The sequence below is a fragment of the Camellia sinensis genome, chromosome 2 (genome assembly GCF_055761805.1).
Source record: "Camellia sinensis isolate YWXY chromosome 2, ASM5576180v1, whole genome shotgun sequence".
Classification (NCBI taxonomy): Eukaryota; Viridiplantae; Streptophyta; class Magnoliopsida; order Ericales; family Theaceae; genus Camellia; species Camellia sinensis.
Genome location: NC_138962.1, coordinates 195,188,037 through 195,195,633, shown reverse-complemented (window position 1 = coordinate 195,195,633; position 7,597 = coordinate 195,188,037).

Sequence of the window (7,597 nt, the reverse complement as noted above, 5' to 3'; positions counted from 1 at the left end):
TTAAAAATTGCATGCATTACAGAAATAGTTTGGGCGTTCATCCAAACAATTTCATTCATTATCATCATCATCTGACATCTCAATATCAGATTCATACATAACATCCATGCTCCAGGCGTAGTACTGGTGTGCATCATCCATTAACCCATCTTCGGCACGCTCATTTGCGGTCTTCATTAGTCCGGACCTTTACAAACATTGGGTCATGCGATTAACCTCGTCGCGGATACGATGCAATGCCCTTTACAACAACTGTGGAGTGTTAGTTGGCATACGCATGGCTAACTGGCGAGGAAATTTAAGATTAACTTCATGACATAGCTCAACGAGAACGTTTGCTCGAGTTTTGCGAAATTCCCACTCAGCTCTCATGGTATTGACGGTGGCACGTGAGTAACGCAAATTTGGATTTAATGGGTATTCAAATTCATCTCCATCTGCAACCCAATAGCGACCCATTGCTGAATATAGATCAACCACCGTATATCTCATGATGATATCGCTCGAAATAACTGTAAAACTTTTGTTGTGGTATGATGTGATATTTATACCATATATACACACGGTAGCTGTATGTATGAAATTATTGTAAACAACTATGCATCAGAGTTGTCACATTAACTTTTATGACCTGAATAACTATGCATCAACTTGATAGGAGTTGTCATTTCGACTTTTATGAATTGCATAATTTATTGTTATTCCAAAACAAAAAGTAAAAACATAAAAAAAATAATAATAATAAAATAAAAACCAAGCTGATCAACCGACTAAATGTCTGAATTAGTCAAATTTCTCTGCCTGAAATTTTTTTTAAAAAATAAATGTGAAATTACAATTTAAAAATCTTTAAAATATTGTTAAATTTTTGGAAATATTTATTCACAAATTTGTTTTACTTTTTAGGTGTATTGATATATTTATTAATTTATTGTTATTTTGTTATGACACCCCCTCAAAATTTTAATGGATTGCATAATTCACAAGGGTACAGTAAGTATGGTACGATAATAAATTGTAGCTCGGCGTAGTGATACGTCCAACATTTGTCAGTGATGCTCGCCAATGTCTTGAACAGATATAATAATTTGGATGCTTTGTTTTTTCCTCAGATGCTATGTGACTTTGTGCAGCGATGCAGTGATGCATGTGACTTTGTGCAGTGATGCAGTGATGCATGTCACTTTATGTAGTGAGGCAGTGATGCAGTGATGCAGTAATGCATGTGACTTTCTGACTTTGCGACCACATGGCACATCAATACGACCACATGGCAATAGTGTTGATAAACAATTATGTGATGGACTGAAGGAGTAAAGTGTAATTTACCGAATATAAAAAGAAGCAAAAAATGCAAAGATGAGAAAATTGGATGACTGTGAAGTTCATTAAGTGAAAATAAGGTAAAATATAGGCTGTTTATGAATAATATTACTTTAAAACAAAGAAAATTTAAGCATTTTAATTTCATTTATAATTTGTTGAAAACACCAATTTGTACTGAAATCGTCAATTCCAAGTGACTACTTACTGTATTAAAAAAGTAAGCATGAAAAAATAGTTTCATGTGGCGATGTGACAACTCATTGCATGTTGTTTTATTTGACAACTCACTGTTCCAATATGAAGGGATTACATTGTCATCCTCTGGCCTACAATTATGATTTTATCTAATAACCACGTCCGTGACTACATCACAGGTACACAAAGTCACGGGTACTCAGGATTGCATGAAATGAAAAACTAAAAAATAATATCACGGGTATCACTTCTTCCATAGTGCCCCAGCATGCATTATCGTCACTAGATCATCTCTAGTTAACCCTCAGTATGATGCCTATAAATAGCGACACCCCCAGTATGATGTTTGTTCAAGTCATAACAATAGTAATATATTTACAATTACTATTATTATTTGTTTATTTATTTTATGAACAATGTCTTCAAGAGGTGCAGGAAGTTCACGCCAGCAAAGAAATCCGAAAGTGTAGCTGCTACCTCCATTTACTTATGACTACAAGAACGAAAAGTACTCGAGTCCGAAGGATTATTATGCTGGTATCCGAGCAGAATGAGCGTTCAGGGTAACGGAGCAAGAAGGATTGTTTAATGATCTACGTAATTTTGGGGCACCGGTACCTCATCGTCGTTCATTGACCATGGCTAGACGAAATATGAGTGACTATGAAAAAGCAGTTAGCAGAATTAAGAAGGAGAACAATAGAATGTTGATGCGGAGATGTCGACATTTCATGCTTCAGCTAGCCACCGAAATGGCAGAAGCAAGCAACAGAGATTTGACAGTGATTGAGCGAAATAATGTCTTAAACAATGAAAAATATCTCTCTGACTACTACATGTCAGATGAGGAATGAGAAATCAAACACCTTTATCTTTCATATATGTTTGTATGTTGTCTCATATCTTCGTTACTGGAGTGTAAGACAATGTTGTTGTTCATCTAACGTACGGATGTATTTCAAGTATTTGTTTTATGAACCTAAAGTTTATTAAATAACTACATTTATAACTGCACATTTATTAGTTCATGACTTTCTTTATTGAATTGCAATGAGTTAATGAATGTTCTGGATTAATGAATGGATTAATGTATGGATTAATGTATGTTGAATTATGTGAATACTTAAAACACATAAAACAGAACAGGTAGCTCGGTGAAAAGCTTCCCTTAACTGGGGCTCGTGAAATAGGGATCTTGTACGTAAAGAATTTCAATCTCCATCGGGAAAGAAGAAAGAGTCGCCTTCCAATTCCTGGAAGTCCAGTCAAAATGTTTTCCCTTAACTGGGGCTTGTGAAATAGGGATCTTGTACGTAAAGAATTTCAATCTCCATCGGGAAAGAAGAAAGAGTCGCTTTCCAATTCCTGGAAGTCCAGTCAAAATGATGACTCTAGTAACGAATGGGGGGTTGACAGATAACTAAACTTGGGGGGTTGGACAAACAAGGTCAAAGCCAAGTGGTTGGTCCAGTTGGGGAACTAAATAAAGTTCATACAAACGAACTACCGCCTTGAACAACACATAAAACAGAACAGGTAGCTCGGTGAAAAGCTTCCCTTAACTGGGGCTCGTGAAATAGGGATCCTGTACGTAAAGAATTTCAATCTCCATCAGGAAAGAAGAAAGAGTCGCCTTTCAATTCCTAGAAGTCCAGTCAAAATGATGACTCTGGTAAGGAATGTGGGGTTGACAGATAACTAAACTTAGGGGGCTGGACAAACAAGCTCAAAGCCAAGTGGTTGGTCCAGTTAGGGAACTAAATTTAAAACCCAATTGATTTTACTTGATTTGCTTGTCAAAATCACTATTTACAATTAATTATATACAAACAGATTTACCTCAACACCAATTTGATATATGTGGGATTCTCAATTCAGAAAGTCACATGGCAACAGTGAATTCACTGATTTACCTTACAGTGAGCATGCCCTTATTTTGTCAGTATATGCAGATGGATTGTCAAGTCATGTGACTTGGTGCATAGGCTTTGGTTTTCTCAATTTTTTGCTTGATTTTTTTTATTACAATGACAACTCATTTCTTATTAATATATGTGGGATTCTCAATTCATAAAGTCACATGGCAACAGTGAATTCACTGATTTACCTTACAGTGAGCACGCCCTTAGTTTGTCAGTATATACAGATGGATTATCAAGTCATGTGACTTGGTGCATAGGCTTTGGTTTTCTCGATTTTTTTATTACAGTGACAACTCATTTCTTATTAATATATGTGGGATTCTCAATTCAGAAAGTCACATGGCAACAGTGAATTCACTGATTTACCTTACAGTGAGCATGCCCTTATTTTTTCGGTATATGCAGATGGATTGTCAAGTCATGTGACTTGGTGCATAGGCTTTGGTTTTCTCGATTTTTTGCTCGATTTTTTTATTACAGTGACAACTCATTTCTTATTAATATATGTGGGATTCTCAATTCAGAAAGTCACATGGCAACAGTGAATTCATTGATTTACCTTACAGTGAGCATGCCCTTATTTTGTCGGTATATGCAGATGGATTGTCAAGTCATGTGACTTGGTGCATAGGCTTTGGTTTTCTTGATTTTTTGCTCGATTTTTTTTATTACAGTGACAACTCATTTGTTATTAATATATGTGGGATTCTCAATTCAGAAAGTCACATGGCAACAGTGAATTCACTGATTTACCTTACAGTGAGCATGCCCTTATTTTATCGGTATATGCAGATGGATTGTCAAGTCATGTGACTTGGTGCATAGGCTTTGGTTTTCTCGATTTTTTTATTACAGTGACAACTCATTTCTTATTAATATATGTAGGATTCTCAATTTAGAAAGTCACAAGGCAACAGTGAATTCACTGATTTACCTTACAGTGAGCATGCCCTTACTTTGTCGGTATATGCAGATGGATTGTCAAGTCACGTGACTTGGTACACAATATTTCCTTTTCTCTATTTTTTCATTCTAGTGACAACTCATACCTTGTTCGTATATGTGGGATTGTCATGCAGGGCCATCTTTCTAAAGCTATTCATAACCAACTATATAAACGACTAAAGGTGAAGACACAACCTTACAACTCATTTCGCCTTACGAAATTATCATTCATTTGTTTTAAAAAATTAGCATGGTTACATGGTTCATGGGAGGGAGTGAGAATCGCAGAGGTGGTAGGAACTTGCAAAGGGGTGACAGTTCACAAAGAGGAGGGGGAAGGGGAAGTGGCGATGCTGAAGATGAAACACCATTTACTTTGTTAGATGCCTCTTGTGCTTATCATGATAGGTTTGGTAAGCGACATTTTGTCATGCCCAAGTACTATCGAGATCCATGTGGTTTGGTGGAGGAACCATCAGATAATCAAACAGGATATGGTTTAGCAAACGCTAGACTTCTGAAGTGGCCCGCACTATTTATAGAGCGAGTCCAAATGGAAAGATTATGTCGGGAAAATCGATTGAAGGTGCCAAAAGCACGTTTTGTTGAGATCCAAAAGAAAGATCTTGATAATGTTGATCGACTATGTGAAAGACTACAACGTGAGATTTCTCAAATGCGCCATAGGTTAGCCCGCGATATGCAGCTATACATAGTTAAGAAGGATGCCTAGAAGAACAAAACAGAATCAAATGATGCGGCTATCAAGTGTATCATGGAGGATCCTGAGCTTGTCTCTGACGCTGAGCTTTCGGATTATTCAGACTCTGAGCCACCTACCGATTTAAGTGCGAATTAGGTGTTAATGTCTACACTTCGGCAATATTAGGTCATCCATTAATATGTAATGTCTGTGTTAGAGTAAGTGTTTCCGTAATGAGTTTGGCAGATTGTCTGGCTAATATTTGTCTGTCTAACTGTTTTGTTTATCTATGTATTGTGTGTTCAGTTCATGGTGTCCACAATGTATTGTTGTTCGAGACTTATGTCTGTACTACCTATGTATTTTTGTGGGAGACTTATGTGTTTTTTCCTCAAGGTTTTATGAATTACATTATCACCTTTTAACTCAAAACAAAGACAATAGAAAAAAAAATATTTAAATGAAAATGGCTTTAGTAAAGCCAAAACAAATTTTTGAATAACACATTCTAACCCAAAACAAAGACAAGAGAAAAAAATAAAAAATAAAAAACTTTACATGAAAATGACTTTAGTAAAGCGAAAAGAAATTTATGAATTACATTATCACCTTCTAACCCAAAACAAAGACAACAGGGAAAAAAATTATTTAAATGAAAACGGCTTTAGTAAAGTCAAAACAAATTTCTGAATAACACATTATAACCCAAAACAAAGACGAGAGAAAAAAATAAAAAATAAAAAACTTTACATGAAAACGGCTTTAGTAAAGCGAAAAGAAATTTATGAATTACATCATCACCTTCTAACCCAAAACAAAGACAACAGAAAAAAAAAATTTATTTACATGAAAACGGTTTTAGTAAAGCCAAAACAAATTTCTAAATAACACATTCTAACCCAAAACAAAGACAAGATAAAAAAATAAAAAATAAAAAACTTTACATGAAAACGGCTTTAGTAAAGCGAAAAGAAATTTATGAATTACATTATCACCTTCTAACCCAAAACAAAAATAAAAGAAAAAATATATATATTTAAATAAAAACGGCTTTATTAAAGCCCAAACAAATTACTGAATAACACCTTCTAACCCAAAACAAAGAAAAATTAAAATAATTTTTTTTTTACATCAAAACGGCTTTACTAAAGCTCAAAAAATTTATGAATTACATTATTACCTTCTAACCCAAAACAAACACAAGAAAAACAAAATAAATTTACTTTAGTCAAGCCAAAAAAAAATGCTGAATTACACATTCTAACCCAAAATAAAGACAAAAGAATAGAAAAAAAAATTAACATGAGAACGGTTTTGGTAAAACAATTTTAACCCAAAAAATTATTCTGAAATACATTATCACCAAAATAATGACAACAGAAACAAAAAAAAAAAGACAAAAAAAAAAAAAATTTCTTCTTCAGAGTTCAGTTAAATTGAAACTAAATTTTTTTTTTTGCCAAAAAGCGTGGTTCAAAACCGCGCTTTCAGAAGAAAAAAAATTTAGGCTAAAAGCGTGGTTCATAAACACGAGTTTAAAAGAAAAAATTTTGGTCAAAAAGCGTGGTTTGAAACAGCGAGTTCAGAAGAATTTTTTTTTGGGATAAAAGCGTAATTTGGAACAGCGAGTTCAGAAGAAAAAAAAAATAATTACAAGTGCTTTTTATAACCGCGATTTCTTAATCAAAAGCGCGTTTTGTAACCAGACTTTCCAAATTTCACGCGAGACAAACGCATATGTGTTGAAATCGTGGTCACGATTTAATCTATTTTGAGAATTCTTTCAAAACTAGACTAATTTGAAAATTAATTTAGTATTTTGGCTTATTTAGAGAAATGCCTCCAAATTTAAACGATTCGCACGAACTCAAATTCGAATATTTTTGTTCTGACGAGGCTATTTTCGTCATACCGAGCACATTCTCTCTCTCTCTCTCTCTCGCTCTCTCTCTCTCTCTCGTCAGTCTTTTGTCCTGATCAACATGAACTACGATCAAAGGCTCATCGCGGCGGCGAAGTTCGTCTTCGCTGCAGACTCACGAGCCGGCCACTCTCCGGTCAACCCCGCCGACTTTGGCGTTACGGCCACGCTTAAACCTCACCAAATCGAAGGACTTTCATGGCTGATACAAAGATATCAGATAGGCGTCAATGTCATTCTCGGTACGGTTTCTGTCATTTTCTCTTTCTTTCGTTCTGTTTGGCTTGCGAGAAAAAAAGGATTACTGAAACTGTGCATCCTTTTGTTTCCTCCTGTTTTTTGAAAAATAGAAACACTAATAAAGCAAAGCCAATTAGGCTTTAGGTGTATAGTATTGGCTCAATCAGTGGAGTTTTGCATTTGTTTTCTCACATTCTTGGCATCGAAATGGAGGATTTCTTTCTCTCTTATTTTGAGGTTTTAACCATTTTAGTTTGACTCAAATTTTATGTTGATCCTTATTATTTTAATTTGAACAATTTGGTTCTACGTGTAAGTTTAGTTTCAATTTGGTTATTTCAATGA